Below are 25,834 nucleotides of genomic sequence, written 5' to 3'. Positions count from 1 at the left end.
ATCTACTGTAGCAGAACTGTAGTGTAGTGTTGCTTTAACCAAAGGGCCCCCTGTTGACAGGTATAACATTGTTTTATGTTTATTTGGATAGGGCTAAATGTACTCTCCGGGCTCTCAGCTTAAGAGACTGCAGTGCACCACTGCACCACTAAGATATGTGGAAATCATTTCACCTATAGGTCTTTTTTCTTAATTTCTCTTCCATACAATTGTTACAAAGACCAACATCCCCACCCTTATCATAACCCTCACATGTACAGTCAGTACAAAAACAAACATGAACACAGACTGTGTGTTTTTAAATACAAAAACATGGAACCCATGGGGAGGACTGCTGCAGTGCATTACATATGCTGTAGTCAGCTCCGGCTATTTCTGTTTCCTCTAGTCAGCCAGCCAACAAGCAACTCTGCCCATTTCAGACCAGGGGCCTGTTTCAGGTAGCTGGTTTTGAGGCAACCCAGAGTTTGTTCGCTCTGAGTTAGTGGAAACTCTGGGTTTTCCGTTTCAGGTAGCAGGTTCAGCGCGACCGAGAGTCAGTTACTGCGGCAACATACGCCGTGGGTCTAACCTGCTGAATAGGTGGTTAGACCTACCCTGAGTTTGTTTTCACTTTACGCTGCAGCTCCGACTGAAGAAGGAGTGTCACTGTTACACGCGTCCCTGTACAGTTTGAAGCAAAATCACTCCACAGAAATCTCCATCGGGATGTTTTTATCATTTCCTGATGATTTTACGTTTGACCGATCATTTATCTGATCAGTAGCCTTGTTCTCAGCCCTCGGTCCGTTCATATAGGCGGCCACCTTACACATCGTGACATGCTCTACATTCAGATTAATAAACCTATTTGTATTGTATGCTTTTTAACGTCTGTGCCACTGAACAGATTTATGTCAGGTGGATTCATGTAACGCTGCGGCTGCACGCGATTGTTACTGTTCACTTGTGCGATCCTAAAGTCACAGACGAGCCCTTTTATATTCATATTATAGCCTAATATGAATATAAAAATTATATAAATAATTATATAATAATTTAAACTGTGATCACTTGAGGAAAATGGATCTGATAATAAATCAATCAGGCTCTTCAATGGAAACTGTCACCTTATGTGTCAGACGTTAATGTCTTTCACTTCCCATTTAAAAGAAGCGACAGTCTGTTTACTGCACAGTGGGCTATTAGGCTACAGCTTCCCAAATACAGCGAATATAAAACACTGTCAGAAATGCTGTGCCGCGCCAGCTTTATTACTTTACTGCTGATATGCGTAACTTTTTAAAATAGACTAGCCTATGGCTTCTCATACGGAAGCGAAATGATTGCTCTGTTTTTTTCTGAATTGCAGAGGAGATTAGATCAGAGTTATGTGACAATATACCCGTTAATTCTTCTCCATAGGCTACCATAAACTCATTCGTTAATATTTCTAACTCCAGTGGGAGGAGCGGAGAAGTTTTTTTTTCTTTTTTTGAGAAGTGGAGAAGTGGGAGGATCACGCATTTGTTTCTTCTGTTTCCATGGTGAATCATGTTATCAGCGATCCATTGACGATGGCTTTTATGCACACGCTCCACCCAGAGTGAACACGCTCAGTTGATTAACCCAACGCTGATCCACTGTTCTGTAACCGAAAACCCAGAGTTACTCATCAAACTCATTAAACTCAGAGTATGTAAAACCAGCTACCTGAAATAGGCCCCAGCTCTGTAGGTTAGTCCATGGAGTCCCTTACCCCTTTTAATCATTTTAAAATCTGGGCTTACTTGGAGAGATTGGGTATGTCTACATATAGTTAACAAGGAAGATGATGAATAAGCAGAATCATGGCATAGTAAAGGTTAGCTTATAATGGATAAGGTTGACCTTAATGCAAGACACTGCAGGTGAATAGGGGTACAACATTGACTTATACTGTAGATATAATCATGGAACTTTGCCAGTTGATTATTTACATTAAAACCATTTTTTGTTTGTATAAAACATTTTCAGAAATGTTTGAATAAATATTCCAGTTTTGCAATACAGCTAAGTATTAGTAAATGGAAAACTGTTTAAAAAAAAATGAAAATATAAAAGATGGATGAAGCCAGAGTTAAATCATTATTTCATTTTTACAACAGAGTCTAATGTTTTTACAGAACAGATTTTAGATACAGCCTTTTTTCATTTGATAAATAAAAGAATACTTTATACAGGTCCTTTTTATAAATGCATTTTCAGCTTGTGTTTTGCCTGCAGTTTCTCACCTTAAGAATCAAGTTTTGCATATTCGATTTGTACATTATTGCTTATATTCACCAGAAGAATTGTCTATTTCTACTATTTGTGTTCATGAGAAAATGTACAGGTTTTATAATCCCCCAGTGCAAGAACGCACCTATATTAATTTGTCTTTTAGATGTATTGCTCTAGCCAACTAGCATACACCGCTGGTGCATTATGTACAGTCGCCTGATAAATGGTCTGCAAAATAGCTAGTATGCTTACAGCACATTCCATCCATAAAGATTTTAATTTGTGCTCAGAATTGCTGACCAATGCACATTATGTGGTTTATGGGTTACTGTTATGGCTGCTGTGTTGACTTGGGCAAACCCAGAAACACAGCGGGACATGAAATATGAAAATGGAAGAATTGCTGAACACTTAAATAAAATGTTAATGGAGATGATGCATAATTAATTAATAAGAATGAATACAGTAGGGGACCTGGAAAATCAAATCTTGTTTTCGGAGGCTCAGTAAACTTCCAGATAACGTGTTAACTAAGAGCACAATATCACATTATCCAGTAATTATTTAATGGCGAGGCATTCAGGTTTGTTTTTCTGATAATAAAACAGACTGCAATATAATAACATGATATGACATAATAACATACATGATTGTTAAATGATGTACTGTATGTTCAACAACTTCTTCATGTGTCGCCAAAAAGGTAGGACCCCAAGACAATGAGAGTAAAGACAGAAAGAGACACGCATAGCTTCGGCAGCTTGTGAAGAAAACAAAGTAAAACAGCAGAGGTATCGGACAAATACATGAATATCAGAACGTTTTACATTTATTTTGTTTTTGTTTAAATGTGTTTGTAATTACAGCAAAGGAGAAAAGAGCCAATGAAAGAGAAGAGGGAGAGTATGGGGCTTAATTGAAAGCGTGGAAAACAGAATTTGAGAGAAGGCCACCAGTTAGAACAGCAAGTGTATGTGTGTTGAAATGGAGGCTTGGATGATGAGAGGGTCAACAAAGGGACTACAGACACAGGAAAAAGGGGGGGGGGGCTAAGACTTAAGACTATTAGAGGGATGAATGGATGGAGAGATGGATGAACAAGTACATACGTGGAATTGATGTGCACAGAGAGCCTTAAGGAGAGGATAGAGAGAGAGAGAGAGAGAGAGAGAGAGAGAGAGACTGACTTCTGCTTCACACTGATACCACAGACTGAATTGATGTGATACCTCTCTCTCTCTCTCTCTCTTCCTCTCTCTATCTCTCTCTCTCAGTGGGAATTCTCTGACCCAGTTAGCTCCTCCACCAGGCAGCAGCGGCGGAGTTATTTTTAAATATTAACAGGAGACAATACTTTGTCCTCTGCCCGTCCTCCCCACATCCGTACACATCTTTCCTCCTCCTCCATCTTAGCTCTCACTCTTCTGCCATCCTGTGCTCCCCCCTTCATTCTGTCTTTGTCTCTTCTGGCTTTGATCCTTTGTCCTCCCCATTGGGACGTGCATGTCAGTCGACATCCTGCTTTGCCTTCTACAAGAGGAAGTTATGCAAGATACAAGACAATTATGCATGAAAGCAAACGTTCTAATGGATCAACTCCATAAAAGGTTCTTAAATATTATATTAGACCTCGGTGCAAGTACACTATGCATTAGGATATGACTCACTTAAATAACTTTGTTTAAATTAGGGCAGGGTATATTGGCAAGGAATTCACGATACGTATCAGGGCGATATATTGCGATACAATGCAAATTGCTATATATTGCGATATTTGTGATACTGGGAAGTGGCACGAAGCAATTCAAGTCAACTAGCAGTAGTGCGACATACAGGAGCGGACTTTTTTGTTCACAACTTGGTAAAACACATTTTTTCTATGCAAAAAAACATTTAATAGAAACTATAGCCACTTTATGTTTTATTTGTTTGTTCATTTTTGCAGGGACTTGGGCATTTTAAAAACAATTGCACCAGAGTTAGCTAGTTACTCATTTGTAGGCTATCTGTACTTTTTTGCATCGACTTTCAGTACCCCCTCCTCCCCCCATCCCCCCCCCCCCCCCCGGAGCTCACCTTGTTTGCAAAGTGTGAAATTGCCGGAAAGAATATAGAATAGTCATTTTGATTTATCACCTACATATCACTCCAATTCTATTTCGGAGAAGGGAGATGGTTTGGTCTTAACATACATAGAAATAGCTTCATTCACACTTATCTACATCATTTACTTTTTTCGTTTTACTCCATTTTGCCATTCCTTTTAATGGCCAAAACCTCACCCTTCACCTTCCACCACCTCTCCTCTCCTCCTCTCCTCCCCTTTTCCCCTCTGGAGAGGTAAAGGGACAGCCAGTGGTTGCAGGTGTAGACAGGTCGTATATTCGCCACCTAATGATGACGGATGGCAGGACTGCAGAGAGCGAGAGAACAGAGGGGGAAAAGTGGAGCGATGCAGGGAGATAAAGAAAGAGCAGAGTAAGGGAAGACTGTTTATTTATATATTTATTTATGGTGGGAGATTAGTTGATCCACAAGTGTTCTTGTCGTCTACCTGATAGCAAACAGACACACACACACAAACACTTGAGTGATGTGCTTGCAAGCTGACATCTGTTGCATTTGGAAGGGACACACACACACACACATGCACTTTGAGCATAGGCCTGCACAGACAAGCACACATACAGTTACCTTTCTGTCAGTCCTGACTTTTCTGACCTGTTTACAGAAGTAGGAGAAGGCGTTTGTAATCTCTTGGGGGTCTCTTACTCTGTTTTTCTCTTTACTCTCTCTCTCTCTCTCTCTCTCTCTCTCTCTCTCTCGCGAGGTAGCTCTCTCTCTCTCCTCACTCACTTTCTCATAATCTCTACCGACTCGTGACACAAACAATGCTGTTATCGCACTGTATCTTAGTGTCGTAATGACTTTTCTTATCTATCTATTTAAATATTGTCTTGCCATGAAGGGAATCATCAATGCATAGCAAACACACTCTATAAGAGATGAATGCTATCGACAAGTACAAAAAAGAATTAATCGCGCAATTAATTTTTACAGTACTGTGATAAGATCAGAATATTTAGAAGATAGTATAATGGAGGATAGCACTACAGTTAACAATAATTGTATCATTGTACATAAAGTTGGATTCCTTATTAAGTTAAACATCTTGTTTACTTATGGTTTGATCTGAAGGTTGCTGGTTTTAATTTCAATTTGACCAGTTGGACTATTATATTTAAGTAAAGCAAGCCCTAGTCTGGCCTTTGTATAGCAGCACATATTTTAGTTTTACTTAATGTAAGGTATCAAAAATGTAAGATTTTCATTTCAGTGCCAAAATTCACGTTAATTTAACGTAGACCTACTTGAGATTTGTACTTGATGAATGACTTAACGATTAGTCAATCTAAATTGTTGAACCACTAATTGATCATTCCCCAAATTGCTTCAGGACTTATTAAGGGGATATTGATATTGATTGTTATAGTGAGAAATGATTCATTCACCTCCTTCTATCTCAGATGCTGATGTAACCAGCTCTACTGTAGCTAGCTACTGATAGTGAAGAATGCTTTTTTGATATATTGGAGAAAGGGGATACTCTGGCCCCTACAATAGAAGCCAGGGTGTTGACTCTTTAGACACGAATGACACGATACATGTGTGGGGTTCGCAGCATGCAATCATATCCGCCACACTTCAGATATTTTCTCACAGGCTCAACTCTGCTATCTCACACCTCATCGTCTCAGATGTCCCAACTGGAGTGTGAATGTAAGGCTGACAGATAGGATGTGTTAAGACCCCCATTTGAGGGGGGGGGGGGCTGGGGGTAACACACACACACACACACACACACACACACACACACACACACACACACACACACACACACACACACACACACACACACACACACACACACACAGTAGTGTAGTGAAGTCTCACCCTGCCCAAAGTAAAGACAAGGAGGCAGGCTGTAGCTATGGAAACCCTGAGAGAAGGGAAATGATTGGACAGGGCTTGGATTTGTTAAAAGCTATACTGTTTGAGGCCTTGGGCAAGACTTAGTCACTCTTTCTCATTTGATGTGTGTGTGTGTGTGTGTGTGTGTGTTGATACGAGTGGGTGAGGGAAACAAAAGTCATGACATCCTTTCTTTATTTCTCCTCCCGTCTGTCTGTCTGTCTGTCTGTCTGTCTGTCTGTCTGTCTGTCTGCCGTTTTCATGTTCTGTTTTGAGCACTGTCTCAGTTGTCTGGCTGATATCTATAGATGTGCGTGAGGCAAATTTTATAAACCTGGAAGAAGACTACCAATTGCATCCATTTGGTTGCATTCACTTGCATGCCTAATTGACTGAAATGAACACTTCACAGTGGCAATAGGAATCAGCCGCATAGTGGCTGTGTGACTTTAAATAAGCCATCATGGGCCTAATGTTTCACTGAATATGAAATATTGTTCATAATTTGCCTCTAGAGGGGGCATCTCCCAGCTTTGATAGGATAGTGTCTCTGAGCCATTGAGTTTTATTGTCCTTTCTTACTATTTATCTATCAATAAGGAGCCACTGTTTTCTGTGCTCTCTTTCCTAGGCTTTGTGCAATCGTATGGCGAAAAGCCAAATTAAATAATTACACAAGGCTTATTCTTATTAATTTGATTTCCACCATTACAAATCAACCTGTCATCAGAAGGTGAAATGCACATTTTACAAATATCAAAAAAATCTTTGGTAGGTGTTTTCCTTGTTCTGTCTTTGGCTGGTCAGGTTTTTTAAGCGGCTCTATACAGGATGTCTGAGGTATGCCTTGTGCTGTGTGCACTGTCTATAGGGTGTGTGTGTGTGTGTGTGTGTGTGTGTGTGTGTGTGTGTGTGTGTGTGTGTGTGTGTGTGTGTGTGTGTGTGTGTGTGTGTGTGTGTGTGTGTGTGTGTGTGTGTGTAAAAGTGTGTCCTGCTACAAAAGGGTGTCCTGCTGCAGGATATTGTATATAGTGTTAAACATGTAAGCCCCTGTTCCTGGCTGAACGTAGAATAATGTTTTAAGTAGTGATTTAAGGGACCTACGCCTAGACACACGTACACTGCCCACATAGAAGCACCAATTGCTGCAGCTGTATGGCTAACATAGAGAGAGGGTCTTTAGTGATGTTTGAAACAGAGGTGTCTTTGTAGATGTCAGATCACAACTAATGACTGCAGCTTGCTGTGTGTGTCTGTGTGTTTCTGACTTTGTGCATGGATGGGGTTTGTATAGTTCAGAACAGAGTTTGTGTTAGAATAAACAAATTATTCTAACATCATTTGAATGGCTGTCTATACATTATGGAACATTTCAGCAAGGGCAAAATGTTGCTGCAACCCAAATTTCTCTCGGCACACAGATGCCATTATCTAGTTTCTTTACCTCCTTTTTTTTGCAGAACAAAGGGGAGAGAAAGCCTTTGATCAATAGTGGAGAGAAAACAACGCTGGAAAAGCTTTACATCTTCTTCCCTTTCTAAATTAAATTGTTGCTTTACTAATTGGGCTTTGGGACCTTCAGAGAGTTTGGAGAAGTTTATTTCAGACCCTGAATAATAAAAGCTGAGTGTGCGCTTTTGTTCTCGTGTGTGTGTGTGTGTGATCACAGCGGTATAGCCTTTCATAGGAACTCTCTAGAATGTTTCTCACTACACAGTATGTAGCCTAATGATTTTAAGCCTATTCACTTTCCCAGGTGAGAATTAAAGTAAAATGGAATAGATATATCTGAACACTTGCTCCTGGGATTTAATAAATGCACTGATTGAACAGTAAATGACTCCGTAATGGCTGCATCTTTATAACCTTAGCTTGTTTCTATTGTTGGGGCGGAGGGAGGCAGGCCATTTCCTGACCCACAAGAATGAAAAACAACTGGTTGAAAGTGGAGACTCCCTGGCTCCTCTTTAGTTGGGTCTTCACTTCCCTTCTTATTGATATCTTTTGTATACAAAGCAGGTCTTTCTGTCCTCACTCTCATTCAAAAATGTGTCCACACCTGGCAACCTCCCACTCCTACTCTTTACAGCCGCGCTCAGCCCATCTCTCACCCCTTCACCCTCTAGTTGTTTTCTGATTGGAATTTCAAAAGCCAAGGCTGAGTCAGTGTGGAGATCTATGGGCCAGCCCTTTTTCATGTACTGAGGAAATACAAGAACCAATTCCAGGGTTTCCTCCAACGAGTGTGTGTGTGTGTGTGTGTGATATGCTTTTGAATTGTTTGGTCACCTGCGCTTTTGGCAGAAACATGAAAACACACACACCCACACACACACACACACACACACACACACACACGCACACTCGTGTTAGAAGTATCTGGACTAAATACTGAAAATTGTCCTTTATGTTATGTTTTAAATGCATACTGTAAATGGGAGAGTTTCCCTCTGTCTAATTTAAATGATGTACTGTATAACGGAGATTATCTGGATTAGGATTACATGTAACATCATCAAATGGAGAACGAGGATAGGGATACCCTCTCACGTCATAATTACTATTAGAGGGTATGAATATTGAAGGGGGATTGTATTTTCAATTTTATATATTGAAAAGCCAAACAGACATGGAAATAAAATGCAATGGTCTATTTACGTTTTCATGCAACTAATGCGCTTCCCATGACATCATGTGAATCGCACTTAGGATGGCAGCTAAAGTAAAGCTCCTTTTCACGGACTGTTTTATCAATAAAATAATTGAATCCATATTTCTGATTAAGAAGAAGGGACTAAACAAGCAGCATTTCCTGATTGTTCCAGGATTATAATGAGGCCTAGAGCACAGTATCAAACACAATAGAATCAACAACACCTTATCATGTTGTAAATATGATAAGCTACAGAATAACTTGCTAACCATCGCACTACTGAGGTAGCACAGAAAACGTGAAATCTGCAGTATAGCTTCACATACACACAATCGATGGTTAGAAAAATCAATCTTCTGCAGCTCAACACAATTGAAGCAAATTGTTTTGAGTTTTGGGCTTTTTATGACAAAAAAATTGAAATGCTACATCGGGCAGAAAGTGAACAAGAAGGACAGCACAAGTTACTACATGTAGTATGTATGTATACATGTATACTGTATATCTTAAATGTCTATTATTGCTCTGACGTTAGTGGCAGTGATGTTACAGTACGGGCCAGATGTTTTTCGGGCAGGTTTTTCATCTTAGAAAATACCTGTTCGCTCCCTTAAAACATCCACCTCTTGTTTTTTTGTGTTGCACTTTATTAGGCAGAAGCGGCTAGCTTAGCTTAGCGGTAGCAACAATGTCTCATAGAGCTATTAGCTTTATTCCATCCAGGACATGGAAAGAGTTGGCTCCACCCTGTTTTCATCATCATTAATGCAGCATATGGAGCAGAGATCACAACCTTGACCTTTGGTAGATGTACAGATGGGAGAGAGACACACAAAGAAGGCATACCGGGTCATTCCTGTTTATATCACTGGGGTCATGTAATCCTGCATGTGTGCCCATTGCTTTAAGTGGAGATTTTTTCCCATGTCGGTGTGTCTGTCTATGTTTTTTTAATACACGTTCGGTCCGGTTCTTAAACCACCTAACTGCAGCATTAAAGTATGTCTTTGTTTATGCTCCATTACACCATCTCTTCTCAGTTTGACACCTGATTTCTCACTATCGGTAAATGGTTTACAAATGAGAATCTGCAAATGAAATAATGCTGTCGGCTGGCAAGGTTTATTTTTCTTTTCTGGTGAGCGCTCTATTGAGAACATCTGTCACTTGAGACCCACCTTATCTGACAGCATGTCTCCATTAACCCCTATGGAAAGTGCTCTGCTACGGAGATGTCATACAATGGCGTTTTTCTGAGAAATGATTTACGAGCATAATCTATAATGCCTTAGTTTACATTGGCCTGATGCATCTGCCAGGTTTCCTATGAAAAACAACTACATAGAGATTATCAGTAGAACTCATCAATTCAGTGTGGTTCTATATCGTAGGTTTGTTTATGAGCTGATTCGTATGTCAATTCCATATTGAATTTAATGTGTAGTGTGTCATACTTGTCAGCGTCAAACTGTCATTACTCAAACAGATTGCTCACCAAAATGTGTTAATGATCATCAATCTTTAGTTAGAAAAATTGATTTTGCGCCTTCTTTCTGTCTGCTCTATTTAAGTTGCTTGCAATGAGGGGCATTTTTGCTGTAAATGGTTCATGGTATTTGGTCTTTACACTCAAGGAAAACAAGTACTGTACCTTCTATTGAACTTTTTAGCGTAGCTTTTCAAGGGCCTGTATTAGTTTACCGTGTGTGTGTGTGTGTGTGTGTGTGTGTGTGTGTGTGTGTGTGTGTGTGTGTGTGTGTGTGTGTGTGTGTGTGTGTGTGTGTGTGTGTGTGTGTGTGTGTGTGTGTGTGTGTGTGTGTGTGTGTGTGTGCGCACACACGTACATGCATGTTTAACATATGCAGTGTAAAGTTTAAATCAGGTGTGTGTGTGTCAGGGTTGTGAATAGAATGGGAACCAGTTTGTCTTGCAGGACGGTAGAACTGCACCCAGCCAGCTCAGTTATGCTCCATTATAGAAGGTGTGACTGCTTCTCTCAAACAACACTGGCAAAGGCAAATACTGTAGATTTGCTCTGCTTTGATTTTCTTGGCTGTGTGACCGTGTGTCATATTTTAAGGAGGGTGTACCGCCGTCTCTTTGTTGTATCCAGTTCTTCAGGATTGTTACCGTCAGACTTAAATACACAGGGAGGGACATGCCATTACGTAATATCTACAAGGTTGTATTTGGTTGTTTATTATTCCTGAGCTAAGCAGGTTTTTATGTTGTTCCTATTGATTAGCAGGAAAATTAAACCCGGCAAGATTATATATTGCCTGTGGTTTATCAATAAATGGTGTTGTAGCTATTAGAAGAAAGGACACAGTGGTATACCTTCAAACAACAACTTAAAAGAAAGGGAAATGGGAAAATTATAAAACAGTGGTTTGGGCGACCAGCCACTAGCTTTCTTTGTCTTTGCCTTGGTTGTTTTTTTTCCTTTAATATGTTTGCATGGAAGAAAATTGGAATTGATGTTGCATGTGGGTATTTAGCAACACATAAGCTAATGGGAAGGGAGGGCCCACTTCAGTGTGTGTTTGTACGCTTCTGTGTTTTCCAGAACTAATGATCAGTTAGCTTCAATCTCAGTCCGTTCTTACAATCTTTTCTGTTCTTCTTGTCTTTCATCCATGCTTCCTCTCCAATACTCTTTTTCATTTTTATAGCCACAGTTCTTAAAGCACCGGTTCTCAACTGCCCTTTCTGTTGATGGATGCAACAATGAGGGTCTGCTGTGTGTGTGTGTGTGTGTGTGTGTGTGTGTGTGTGTGCGCATGAAGTGAATCAGTCATACTTCAATGCAAAATAATTACTCTTATCGCACGGCAATTAAAGATGCACAGCCAGAGTGCCTAATGGAAGTTTGAGTTGTCAGCCTCTCATCTTTCACTGAGTGTTCAGCTCTTTATGTCTCTCTCTCTTTCTCTCCCTCTCTCTCTCTCTCTCTCTCTTTCTCTCTCTCTCTCGGCTGTAAAACATGTAGCAGAGTCTGCACGTGCATATATTATGTTGTTAGTGCTTACATTTACTATTACAAAATTACTGAAGCATGTCGGTATTTGTAGTTTTTTTTTTCTTTTCTTTTTTTTCGTTCCCCTTTGATGTCAGCTGGTCAGCCTGTGAACCTGATCCTTAAGTGCTGTCAACTGACCTGACCTGAACCTTTGTCTTCTCAGGTGCTAAACCCTGCCTGCCGTGACATTGTGACTCCTGACAGACACAGACACACACACAGTGGCTGATAGAGACCGAAAGAGAAGTGGGGCAGATTAACAGATAGGAGGAGGACAGAGGGAGAGGTGAGTGAAATGAATAACGCACACCGTTCTTACCTTACGGTCTGTCTGTCTGTCTGTCTGTCTGTCTGTCTGTCTGTCTGTATATCCCCCTATACTCTTCTTTGGTTCAGTGTGTGAAGGGCTTGCTGTAACCCAGTAGCCGAGGGGTTAGGTCCACACAACCCTTGTTGAGCCCCTATACTGAGTGTGTTTGTCAGTGTGAGTGAGTGAGTGTGTTTGTTTTTATGTTATTATAGTTCATGTGGAAACAGTCAAGGTGATTATGTTCATGAGAAGCCAATGATGTTCACTCTGCACTGATAGGAATTCTTCTCTCATGTGTGCAGTTTTGTTTTCCAAGAAAAAAAAATCCAACCATATGTTTTTTGAAGATTGGCATATGTAAAGAGAGTCAATTCTTGATGGTAATTTTGTGTGTAATGATCTCATAACTAGTAGACAGCAGGAATGCCTGCACTGATCTGCCCCTTTTTTCTTTATTTTCACAAAAAAATTAGAGGAGCAAAAGTTTTTTTCTCCACATTATGCACTTAAAACTTTGCTGCAGTCTTGAACTGTCGAGTTTATTCTTGACATTGTATTTCGTCTTTATACTCAACATTTATACACTATTGTGCAAAGTGAAAAAAGAAAGTTCCTCCTCTCATGTATTCTCTCCCTTGGCCCTACTACTCTTGGCCCTACTGCTCTTCTGTACTATTATGCTTTTGGAGGCCATCAAAAAGGAAAGCTTGTATATGTGATGGTACCACATTTAAATTACAGATTGCGTTGCCCTTTCCTTGCCCCAGTCGACCTATTTATCTATCTATGCACTCCTGCTGATTGCCTATCTGCTCCCCTATATGCACTCTCCACCCATCTGGAGTGTTCATCCCTGTGTTGTGGTCTCTCCAGTGTTAATGTGAGGATGCTTTAAGGATACACACATGTCTTGATCACACTTGGTCAGAGGGCTGTGAGTGATCCTAGTGGTTGCTCTCACTGCTTTGGTAAACTGCTGCTGCCTACTCATGAATGTAAAGTAGCTTTTATGCAGTTCACCCAGCGGCCTTCTCCACGATCATCTCAGTGGGGTTTGTGTGTGTGTGTGTGTGTGTGTGTGTGTGTGTGTGTGTGTGTGTGTGTGTGTGTGTGTGTGTGTGTGTGTGTGTGTGTGTGTGTGTGTGTGTGTGTGTGTGTGTGTGTGTGTGTGTGTGTGTGTGTGTGTGTGTGTGTGTGTGTGTGTGTGTGTGTGTGTGTGTGTGTGTGTGTTTGTGCACGCGTATGTGTGTAGAGGTTTTAGTGGCTGGCTGTTGACACTGAACCAGACAGGAAATAAGGCTGCTCCAACTGTGTGCGTAACTTATTATACCATGTCTGCTGCTTCTCAGTGGGCACTGTGTGTTACCTGGAACAGCATGTATATATGTAATCAATTTAGTTTGTAGGATTCGTACTGTGGGAATGAATAGGCAAAGAATCACAGAAATCCATGCAAACATTAATAGACAGCGACTTTGATAAGATGTTAATCTTCAAAAAATAAAATTTGAGACAAAATGCCACACACTAGCAAAAAAGAAAATGATACATTAATTGATCATGGCATACACCAGAAGTTGCCATTTAGGTACCTGATAATAGTCCAAAACATATTTTTACTATACACCTCATTAGTTTTTTTTTCTAAGAAAATATTTTCACTTTCACAAAGAAGCACATCCTCCCCCTTTCTACACACTTTTTTCATTTGCTGCCTCTTCTTTTTTCCATCTCTGTTTCTTATTTCTTCATCTTACTTTGCCCTCGCTCATTAAGTGTCTATGTATGTCTCTGTGACGCTCTTGCTTTTCTTTCCTGTGTGCGACTCCTTCTCTCTTTCTTGCCCCTTAGCCGCAGTGTCCTTGAAAAAGCAGTGACTTTGCCAGTGAGCGCAGCAGAGCGCATCTCTCTCTCTCTCTCGCTCTCTCGCTCTCTCGCTCTCTCTCACATGCTCTCATTGACACTCACTCAAACCCCGAACACCACACACACACACACACACACACACACACACACACACACACACACACACACACACACACACACACACACACACACACACACACACACACACACACACTTGATAGGTCTATGGCAACACTGTCAAGCAGAACCAGCCTTTACAAGTGTCTTTCCTTTAGTCGCCATAAATAATTCATCACCAGTAGCATTGGCTGTACTTTATGCAAATATTGACAAACCTATCGTGGCGAAAAAAAACTAGACAGTCCTTTTATGTTTTGAGCACAGTTTTCGCCCACTTACCGGTTCCAGAAAAAGTATTTTAATTAATCAAATAAACAAGAAAAAGTCAGAGCCCAGGTACAATATATAAATAGACCAGACATCAGCTATGTAGTGAATAATTAGTGAATAGATAATTTTCTTTATTGATGCTTGTTAGTGCTTGTCAGTTGAACCCCATATGACATTGCTGTTCAAAATAAACGATGACACTGTGTCCATTCAAAAACAATGATTCAGTGTTTCAGTTAAAGGTGGAGACAGCAATTTTGGAGAACGCTTGTTGTCAAAATGAGTGAATATCTCCTCACGATCCGCTACCTGTCCGTACTGTACTGTACCATACCATAAACAGCCTAGGCTCTGTAAATGTCCATGTTGCTAACTACGATTGGCCCCCCATGGTTAACATTCCCCTCTGTACCACTTGATGAGAACACATCTAAGAATATGGCATTCAATCCACAAGTTAAATTCCTCCTTAACTTAAGGCTTGTTACCAAAATTGCCCTCCGGTGACACTGTGGTGAGCCTGCTGCCTGCATGGAAACATGATGCCACTGTATAACCTCCTGCTCCTCATTAAAGGGGCGCCCTCCGTTAATCTTGGATCATGACGGCCCATTGTCACAGTTTTCCGTGGCTTTTTAAATATAGATGCATTCTGTTTGTCCGCTAGGTAAGATGAGAGGTTATTGTCTCTTGAATGCTGATTGTTGTCACCGCTCTCTGCTTTCCATTGAAGTCCACACAGTGTGCCTATTGGGTCGCTGCTGCATTTTACTGCTGCCTTGCCTTTTGAGATCAAGTATCTTGCGGTAACCTAGCTGCAGTGCTAGAAGATTTTGTCTTTTGTTATTGCATCCTAATTGTCGAGCACAGATGACCGATGTCAGATTCCAATTGCATTAAACACTGCTGCAGTGGTGCGTCTTTAACTGCTCTTATAATAACTACCATCCATAGTACATCTATTAATTGCCACATTAATTGAGCACTTTATGGCAGTATCTCTTTATGGCAGTATCTCAGTGCTGCCATGTTATCTCTCTCTCTCTCTCTCTCTCACTCTCTCTCTCCATCTCAGTGCGTATAGCTCTCTCACTCTTCCTTATGTTTGTCTGGCGTTGAGCTGAAAATGCTTCCGTAGCCATGGCGACCAATCCCAAGGGAAAAAGTTGAAGCTGAATCTCTTGCTCGCTCTCCTTTTCCATCCTTTTGTCTCATACCTCGTCGCAATCTAATGCTTTCCTCGGACAGAAAAAAATACACACACACACACACACACACACACACACACACACACACACACACACACACACACACACACACACACACACACACACACACACACACACACACACACACACACACACACACACACACACACACACACACACACACACACACACACACACACACACACACACACACACACAATTGCGAAGTTTTGGTTCTAGTAAAAAAAAAGAATAATAATAAAAAAGTGACCTATTTGCTGAGAAACACTGAGCCTTTGAGGAGGAATTTCTCTCTTCTCTCTCTACAAATTCCTTTCTTGCTTTCCGGGTTGCAAGTGACCGTGACTGTTACAGTTGAACCTTAAACGCTTACAGAAAAGAGGCAGATTGAGAGAGGCTTTTGAAAAAGGAACACAATGAAGTGAGGAGGCAGAGTAGTTGGAGCTTGAAAAAGAGTCTGCAGAATGCGTCATCATCATGGGCTAATTAATGTCCTGTTCCTCTGGCTATAAAGTAAACAAAGTCTTAATATAAAATATTTAATATAAAATATTTTGCTATAAAGTGTAAAGAAAAGACAAAACAGAGTCAGTTGAATGGCTCTGAGGCTTTTCTTGTTAGTCACTTCCCCACATACTGTAAACGTTTTCTATCTCCCTCATTCTTTTTATTTCTAGTCTACCTATTGGTTTGTTTCTAACCTCCCTGCTTTCTTCTCCCAATCCCACCCTTCCTCCTCTCTCTCTCTCTCTCTCTCTCTCTCTCTCTCTCTGTAAGGCTTCGGGGGGGAGTTTGGGACACAGGTGCGGACCAAGGGGTTTCTAAAAGTTATCCCCGGAGGGATAACCACTAAATCGCAACGCGACACTGGGAGGGGGGAGAAAACAAAAAGCACAAAGTTGTGCAGGGCCACACAGGCTACCTTTTAATATTGAAAACTAAAACACGAACAAAACCACCGCTGCCAAGCAGCTGAATGGACACACACACAAAACAGAAGACTTAGACACACAGGGAGCACTCAGAGACAACCTCTCAATACCTCTTAAGGTGAGATAATGAGCAGCACAAAGCACTGGGATCTCAGGGCATATATCATCTCCTCACACCTGGGTCCAATCAGCCAATCAGTGCCACACACCAGATTGCAGTGAGGGAATCAGTCACCATTCTCACGGAGAACCTTCCGTTTCCTCACAGGACCACCCCTCTAAGGAACGGCACCTGACGTTCCAACAGGACCCCCCACCCACCCCGGGTGGAGGCCTCCCTGGAGGGGCTAGTGGATCGGAACAGACTGGCTGGAGGCGGGAAACATGAAACAAGGGGTGAATCCTCATGGACCGAGGGAGCAAGAGGCGAACAGTGACGGGGTTTATCCTTCGAATGATCCTGAAGGGACCAACGAAACGTGGCGGCAATTGGCGAGACTCTACCCGCAGTGGGAGATCCCTTGTGGAGAGCCACACCCTCTGACCCACCCGATAGTTTGGGGCTGGGCGGCAATGCTGTTGTGATGTCTTGATTCGGGTGCAAATTTTGCAAGCTGCCACAAACTCGCTCACATCTCTACCCATCCAGGGCCACCAGAATCTCCGTTTGAGAAAACCAATAGTGCGACGAACACCAGGGTGATTTGTGAGGTGTGTGGAGTGGCCCCACTCAAGCACTTGTGATCGCACTCGTGCCGGAACATACCGACAGCCTTGGGGCCCCCCTCCTGGGTCAGGCTCCTGCTGTTGAGCCCCCTGAACCACCGAGTCAATCTCCTCGGTCAGTGGGGCACGGATGCGGGTAAGGGGCACAATGGGCTCTGGAGAACTGTCACTATCTGAACACTGGAATCGTATAGATAAGGCATTTAGCCTCCGATTTTTTGAACGTGGACGGCCCTTATGTTTACTAATGACTTCACTAAGTGGAGCGTACTCTGCAGGAACCCCATTTGCAGGAAGAGACACAGAGGGCGAAGAATCAGAGGGAGTCAAGGTCTCAATAACCCCAAGAGTCAGGCGGTCACTGGGGGTAGCACAGGGAAGGCCTACTGAACTGGGAGATTTTGAGACAGAGGCACTGGTGGCAGGAGGAGGCTCACATCCAACAGGTTGGAGTTGAACCGAGTCTGATTCCATCATGTGAGATGCACAGTTTGGACCCCAGCTCATCACCCTCCCTGTCCTCCAATTGATGTGAGGGTTGTGTTCCTTGAGCCACGGGTGTCCCAGAATGAGGGGTAACTGAGGTGTATCAATAAGAAAGAACGTAATCTCTTCCGTGTGATTGCCAATGCGAATGAAAATCGGGCCGGTGACCCTCTCAACCCTACCCCTACCCAAAGGTTGCCCATCCACTGCAGTAATTGCGAGTGGACAAGGAAGATCATAAATGGGTAATTTGAGCTTTTGGGCCAGGGTTGAGTCCATAAAACTACCTGCTGCTCCTGAATCAACAAATGCCGAGAAGGTGCGCCAGTGTCCATCCCAAAATAACTCAAAGGACAAAGGGGTGCGACTACTGGCCACAGGAGGGGAATTATTAAGACTCTGCAAGACCTCCCCAAGGTCTGACACGCCTACCCTGATTCCCTGCTTATTGTGTTTCTGCGTTGAGGGGCACTGGCGAATGAAGTGACCCACACTCCCACAGTATAGACACACGCCACTGTTCATACGCCTCCGTCTTTCCACGGAAGTAAGCCGTGTGTGTCCTATTTGCATGGGTTCCTGATCATCATTGTTAAGGGACCCCTCAGGCAGGGTAGGTCTTTCACAAGGGATACTAAACTCCTCGGACATCTGGTGGGTGTACGCTTGTTTTCTCTCTCTATTGCGCTCACGAATTCTGTTGTCAATTCTAATAGCCAATGAGATTAAATCCTCAAGTGAATCTGGAACCTCACGGGAAGCGAGCTCATCCTGAACTCTCTCAGACAAGGCATGACTAAAAGTGGTCACTAGAGCCTCCCTGTTCCAACCTGATTGCGTAGCTAAAGTCCGGAATTTAATTGAAAATTCTGCAACGCTTGCAGAGCCCTGACGTAACCTAAGGAGGCGTTTGGCTGCTTCGTGGCCACTAACGTCGTGGTCGAACACACGCCTCATCTCCGCCATGAAGAGGGGCGCGTCAGCGCAGACTGGAGTCTGCCTATCCCATAAGGCTGTAGCCCATGAAAGGGCCTTTTCCGAAAGAAGGGATATTATATATGCGACCCGGGCTCGGTCGGTGCTAAACATAGAGGGTCGTAACTCAAACACTAAACTGCATTGGGTTATAAATCCCTTACACCTCCCTGGATGCCCGTCATAGCGGGCTGGGGTTGCCAGCTTGGTCTCCTGGCCTACAAAAGGGTCATGGGGTGGAACTGGAGGCACTTGTGCTTGGGTAGGGGCTGGCCCAGGTGGCTGTAAACGGGCCAGTATCTCCCGCAAAATGCAGTCCTGCGAGGCCTGTTGCTCTAAAATGGCACGTAGGGTTTGGTCGTGCGAGCCTAACATGGCTCCTTGAGCAGAAATTGCCTGCCTATGGACCTCTAAGCTGTCACTAGCAGCAGCACTAGTGAGGTCCGCTGTGCCCTGCATTGGGCTGCTCATTCTGTAAGGCTTCGGGGGGGAGTTTGGGACACAGGTGCGGACCAAGGGGTTTCTAAAAGTTATCCCCGGAGGGATAACCACTAAATCGCAACGCGACACTGGGAGGGGGGAGAAAACAAAAAGCACAAAGTTGTGCAGGGCCACACAGGCTACCTTTTAATATTGAAAACTAAAACACGAACAAAACCACCGCTGCCAAGCAGCTGAATGGACACACACACAAAACAGAAGACTTAGACACACAGGGAGCACTCAGAGACAACCTCTCAATACCTCTTAAGGTGAGATAATGAGCAGCACAAAGCACTGGGATCTCAGGGCATATATCATCTCCTCACACCTGGGTCCAATCAGCCAATCAGTGCCACACACCAGATTGCAGTGAGGGAATCAGTCACCATTCTCACGGAGAACCTTCCGTTTCCTCACACTCTCTCCTTACTTCCTTTCTCCCTCTCGGTCCCTCCGTCTTCTCCCCTGAGTCGGAGAGACGGACGGGAAGGAAGTGTGTAATGAAACGGCCTGTATCGAGCACACACTGCCCAAATTGACCTGGAATGAATGGAGTCACTTATGGGCTCCTGCTAAAGCAGTGCAGATGAAGGAGTAGGGGGGTTGGCAGAGAAAATGAAACAGCATCTTAATGTAGCATACATTTTTATGAATATTGCTATCAGACAGAACGAGTATACACAAACAAACTCTTTGTCAATCTGGGAGATAAGTAAACGATCAACAACGCTATATCCATGTTTACAGTCATCGGAAACTTGTAAAAGGTGAGCTGTATAATCGAATCAATAGATAATTTTTCTGATAAATTATGCCCAAAATTCAATATTTGGCGCAGTTTTGAATTTAGTCATTTGGGCTGAAGGGAGAAGCAATCTGCATTCAAGAGATTTTCTCTGACGATTTAAACAGAGAATAGAGAGGCAGACAGGCGAGGAGGGAGCAGCTAAAGAGAGTGGACATTTGGAAAATACTGACAAACAGGAAGACGCACTCCCTGCCAAGCCGCAGAAGTTATTCTATGCTTATTAATGCTCAAAACGTAAGATTATATCACTAGGAGGCCGTCCTGTTAAATTAATTTCTGAAAAAATACTTGATCCTTCAATGCGATTTGGCTTTTAAAGCACATCTCCCTAATCTGCTCATCTGCCACCACCCATCACACTACTTCTTTTGTTAATGATAATGGACAGAGAGAGATGGAACAGACACAACACCGGGATACCAAGCTATATAACAGTGTGTGTGTGTGTGTGTGTGTGTGTGTGTGTGTGTGTGTGTGTGTGTGTGTGTGTGTGTGTGTGTGTGTGTGTGTGTGTGTGTGTGTGTGTGTGTGTGTGTGTGTGTGTGTGTGTGTGTGTGTGTGTGTGTGTGTGTGTGTGTGTGTGTGTGTGTGTGTGTTTACCGGCTTGCCTGCCAGTGTGAGTGGTGTGGAGTAGAGGCCCATTAGGGAATTAGTCCACATCTGGACAACTCTGGCCGTCCACATGCACTCACAGCTCATTACATACAGTATACATTTGAAAATAGCTGATGGTTGAAGTGAAGTTATTCTCCAATCTTTTTCAGGCTAGTTATCTCTCTACCCCTTACAATTTCAAGGATAAGATCAGCATGGATTATACCTTTGCATTAAAATCTCTAAATGAGACAACAGTTTAAATTGTGTGTGCCGGTTAGATTCCTTCTTCTCTATTTATCTGTTTTTACTTGCGCATAGATGTGAATATGTGTTCATAACCAGTCACATGTGTACAAACCTGCTCCCACAAACAGTCATACAAGAGGTAGCGGGTGTGACTGCTTTGTGTGTTGGCAAACACGAGTTTAGCATTCAAGAGCTTTTCAAGCAGGATTAAGCCGTAAAGTGTCAATGGAACAGACAAGTAGGCCAAAGACCACTTGGATATCACTTACACTGCGACAATCACTGTGTGTGTGTGTGTGTGTGTGTGTGTGTGTGTGTGTGTGTGTGTGTGTGTGTGTGTGTGTGTGTGTGTGTGTGTGTGTGTGTGTGTGTGTGTGTGTGTGTGTGTGTGTGTGTGTGTGTGTGTGTGTGTGTGTGTGTGTGTGTGTGTGTGTGTGGATACAGGAGCGGGTTGTGTTTTGGATTATTGGTGGGAAAAGAGAGGAGGAAGTCAGCACACACACACACACACACACACACACACACACACTGTATGCATATTCACAAGTCTCCTCACAGACTACGGACTGTAGAGCCTCAGCAGAGCCCTGGCAGGACCATCTGTTCCCGCTGAAATGAGCACAGCAGGATTGTACCAGTGCGCAAACACTCACACACACATACACACACACACACACACACATTCACAGTTGCAGCATGCTTTGGATCTGGCATAGTGATAGTCTATTTATTCCCCCACGCTGACGCAGGACAGTGCTCAATTGTGTGTGCGTAAATGTTCAGTTAAATGTAAGGTAGCTCAGAGATGACAGGTGTAGATGAGATGATGAGTGCACAAACACATTAGATAGATAGATAGATAGATAGATAGATAGATAGATAGATAGATAGATAGATAGATAGATAGATAGATAGATAGATAGATAGATAGATATATGTTCACATTCATCTATTCTTGTTAGTCTGTGACACCATTTTAATATTCGACCGGAGGGGGTTGCACTCCCCTGTCAGTGTAATCTATGTCCCTCCTAAAAGCAACATCAGCGTGTTCTCTGCTTTCTGCCATCTCATCAATACTCCGTGCTCAGACCTCCTCTAGCCCGCACCTGGACCCAGTCAAGACAGACAACTAGTAAACACACGCAGGACACCAGGAGTCTATTTCTAAAAGGCAAGCATTGAATACATAGCTGAGCTCTGTAGCGTGCATATAAGAGTTCTATTCAAAGACAGGATCCTCAGGAGGGCCTATGCCTACAATTAAAGAGAAGATGGAAATGAAAATGAACATAGGGAGCTTATCAGTGGTCAAATAGATCAGTGACCGGGTTCAACACAACTTGACCGAACCATGTCCTGCTGATTTAATATAGATGAGAAATTCGAAATTGGAATCAATAACCCGAAAGTGTGGTAATACATCTCAATATTTAAGCCTGTTTCCAAGGCAACTGCATTTGTCAAATCAGGCCTATCGTCCTATGTGATATATACAGTGTTTGTCTGTTGTCCTTGTTGTGGGCATTACTGACTCCTTGATTACAGGCTCTTGAATGCAGCAAAGATATAATTAACGGTAATAGCCATTAGTAAGTGTTGCCCCCTATTGTGACAGAAGTGGGCCTGCAGTGTTTAGTCATCACACCAGCCCTCTACTTTAAAAAGATTCAGAAAAGCCTGTTCATCTTATTGCTGATTATGATGGTTAGCAGATTGAAATGCTCCTTAAAATAAAATAGTGAAAGACAGTTAGAGGAACGAAAGTAAACTATTATATGTGTCCCCGGTGTGTCTACTCTAGATACTCCCAAGTATGAGAGGCAATAAACAAACGTAAACACATAAGGATGACTAACAAAATTGAATTTGATAGCCAAAAATCAAAATGTATTACCAGAAAGATTGAGACTGAAAGACTGAACAAGATGTTAATAATAACAGCGGAAAAAACATAGACCAAGTAAGAGAGCAAGGATAAATTGGAAGAGACCGGGTGTGTAAGTTGAGATCAGTGGGGAAATCTGTGTGGTAAGTCAGTAGGAGAGGTAATTGCTTTTTGTGCGTGAGTGTCCACTGTGATACAGAGGAGAATCATGCTCACTTATTTGAGGGACAGATTCCATCCATCTATATTTGAAATTGGTCTCCAGAATATGTGGTCATTGAAATTTGTATTGTTCCCCCATGGTTTACTGAAAATACAAATAAATGAAACACTTAGCGATAAATGTTTTAAAAATTTCGAGTCCGCCATTCTCCGCAAAGTCTACAGGATAACTGTATTGAGTATTATACAATACAATTGACAGTGTTAACGTGTGGAAATATTCAACTTGCATTTGTCCCCCCCCCCCCCCCGCCACCAACTGCAACTTTTCCTGTTTAACTGGCCGCGATTGGTAAACCAGCAGGCCTCCTTGGTTTCTAAGAGCTGGGATTGAGAGTAATTCTTTTGAAATGATTATGTCATGGTTTAAATGGACCGATTCCTGACAGTGTTTTCATTTTGCCATTTGGTACTTGCTCTGCCTGTTGTCACACCCGTTATTTACTCTCCTTGGCCAAGTGCTCAACGTTAACGGTCGAGTACATGTATCTGACACTATTTCCACTGGTGTCCTTTTTGCTCTATAACATCCTTTCAGCATGTGCCAATTCTGCTGCATAGCCCTGCATTAATGAGGCATAATGCAGACAATATATACAGCGTGTCACTTGTTCCTTATCGTATCTCATATATATATTTTATTGTGTCCGTTTTCTGTGCGTTTAAGTGTTTGTGCAGATGTAAACACAAGAATCCTTTGGCAGGAAGTACTTTTCTGTTGTTTCTGAGGAAACAAGGCATGTTCTAATGTATTTCTATTGTAACATACCGATTAGTTAGTTAAGCATGGCTTGTTTTCTTAATAACTGATGGTGGTAGCGTGGACTCATAACCCAAGGAAGGATAGGCAAGAAAATATGTTATCCTTCTCTCCTACGGACACACAAGAACAATCAGCCATTGCAGTGCCGGTTTACACTGTACTAAGGAATAAGCAAGAGGGAAAAACTCCAAATTTCAAGGCTACTGACTTCACTAGAAAATGTATTTTTGAGGCCAACTCAAATTCTTAAGTTGTAACAAAAACTGCCCACATTTGAGCTAACTTACTATCCTTTGTTGAGACAACTTAATCATTCATATGTAATCTAACTTCAAGTTTTGAGTCATACATACTAAGAATAACAAACTCTTAACAGTTTGGCCAACTTATTCTCTTGTCATACAACGTCCGAGACATGATACTCAACACACGGTTTTAAGCACAGAGAAAAAATCTCTCAACTAAATTCCCATGAAAAACATCTCAGAGTGGCCAAAGCTATTTTTTACAGTTTACACATTCAGAGGACCAACCCAGTTTTTAAAAGTCTTGCACTTCCTTATGCGACTGAAAAACATTAGAAGCCAAGATGTTTCTCCACAGAGATTGGTTTGTCTCTCTCGACCTAAATGTTCTTTTGATACGTGGATACATTCCTTTTGCATTTGTGTCCTGCTGTATCAGTATTATTCCTTGCCATTCAGGATGTCCCAAGCCCCTCTAATATTTATGAGGTGCTTGGCAGTGGCCCTGTTGCTGCTACCGGCCAGGCATTCCTTCCATATTTCCATGACTGGCTGATTATTTCCGGTACAGGTCGGTAGCAGGCACACAGCCTCCTCTGCTATGTGAGCCAGTAAAGCCTCACAGTGACTTACAGCGAAGGCAACCTTACACCCGGGCAGCAAAGCACTTATCTGGATATGTCCTCTCAACTCCCAGTGAAATACAGGCTCTGCCTTTGGCTGCAGGGCATGCTGCTGAGTGCAGCCTCCACAATGGTGCCATTGGACCTAACCTCTCCATCTTCTCCAAATATGGATAAATGGTCTCCACATAGGCACCAGATTGTAAAAGAACAGGAGGGTCATGGTATCTAACCTTTGCTTACTGCCCTAAAACCATAAGGAAGACAGGTTATCTAACCTAGACATTTCTCTTGTTGAAGTGTCTCTCTGCTTTTCTAACCTTAGATGTTGTCTCAACAACCAGTTCAGCTCATGATATTCGCTATTTCACATCCCGGGTATTGTTCATCTCTGTCTTTTTATGTGCGAAGGAAAAACTTCCTAAATAAGTGAATGTAAATTTCATCTGAAATCTAAAGAAGGATTCTAATCTGGGAGTGAATTAATGTTTCATTTCTGTGAAAAAACAAATCAGTTCATCATGGGAACGAAAAGCCCTCACATCCTAAGGTTGTATAACTGGACTGTTTGGTATCACATTGACAAAGAGTTTCGTGATGATGTTCCACGTTTTGTTTATCTAGGTGTGATACATTGTTTGGTTGGCATACCAGCAGTGCTTGGAATGGTTGTTATAAAAGGCATTGATGAGGCTGACAGGTAGTATTCGCTGCTCTCTTTGTGCAAAAGGCAGATACTTTTTTTCATGTGTTTTTTAGAAAAGGTCTGACTAACTTACGCGAAAGAACTGTTAGCCACTTTCTTTCTTCTTTTGGCAATTTATAGAATACCCTCAACCCTGCTTTATCCAGCCCATATCTCAAACCTTTGATATTTCTTTGTCAGAGTTTGGAGGAGAGACGGGACCTGAATAACAAAGTGTATATGGGAGAAGAACATCGAACAGTTTGTAGAAAATCTTTTAAAAAAAAAATCAAAAATCCGACATCCATTTTTAGATTTTCAAGATGAAGAGAGACTACACCTTTCTTTCCGGTCTCGTTGTTATCTGCTTTCACCTCTGCAGTCAAATGTTCTATCTCTTTCCGTACCTCTTCCTGTCTCTTCCTGTCATGCTGTCTGTAATTCTGTCCGCTTGTCTCTCCATATGTATCTCTCT

The 25,834-nt window shown here is 42.3% G+C and overlaps 1 protein-coding gene across 2 annotated transcripts in view; it reads left to right on the top strand.

The window, feature by feature from the left end:
• Positions 1 to 25,834, top strand: part of strbp (spermatid perinuclear RNA binding protein) — an 83,906-nt gene that overhangs the window by 17,726 nt on the left and 40,346 nt on the right. For both annotated transcript variants that reach the window (XM_080047142.1, XM_080047143.1), the window contains exon 2: positions 12,049 to 12,171. The gene's annotated coding sequence lies outside the window, so the exon portion shown is untranslated. The remainder of the gene's footprint in view (positions 1 to 12,048; positions 12,172 to 25,834) is intronic.

The sequence above is a fragment of the Ammodytes marinus genome (genome assembly GCF_949987685.1).
Source record: "Ammodytes marinus genome assembly, chromosome: 18".
Classification (NCBI taxonomy): Eukaryota; Metazoa; Chordata; class Actinopteri; order Uranoscopiformes; family Ammodytidae; genus Ammodytes; species Ammodytes marinus.
Note: the sequence above shows the minus strand (reverse complement) of the source record. Positions and strands in the feature narration are given on the sequence as shown.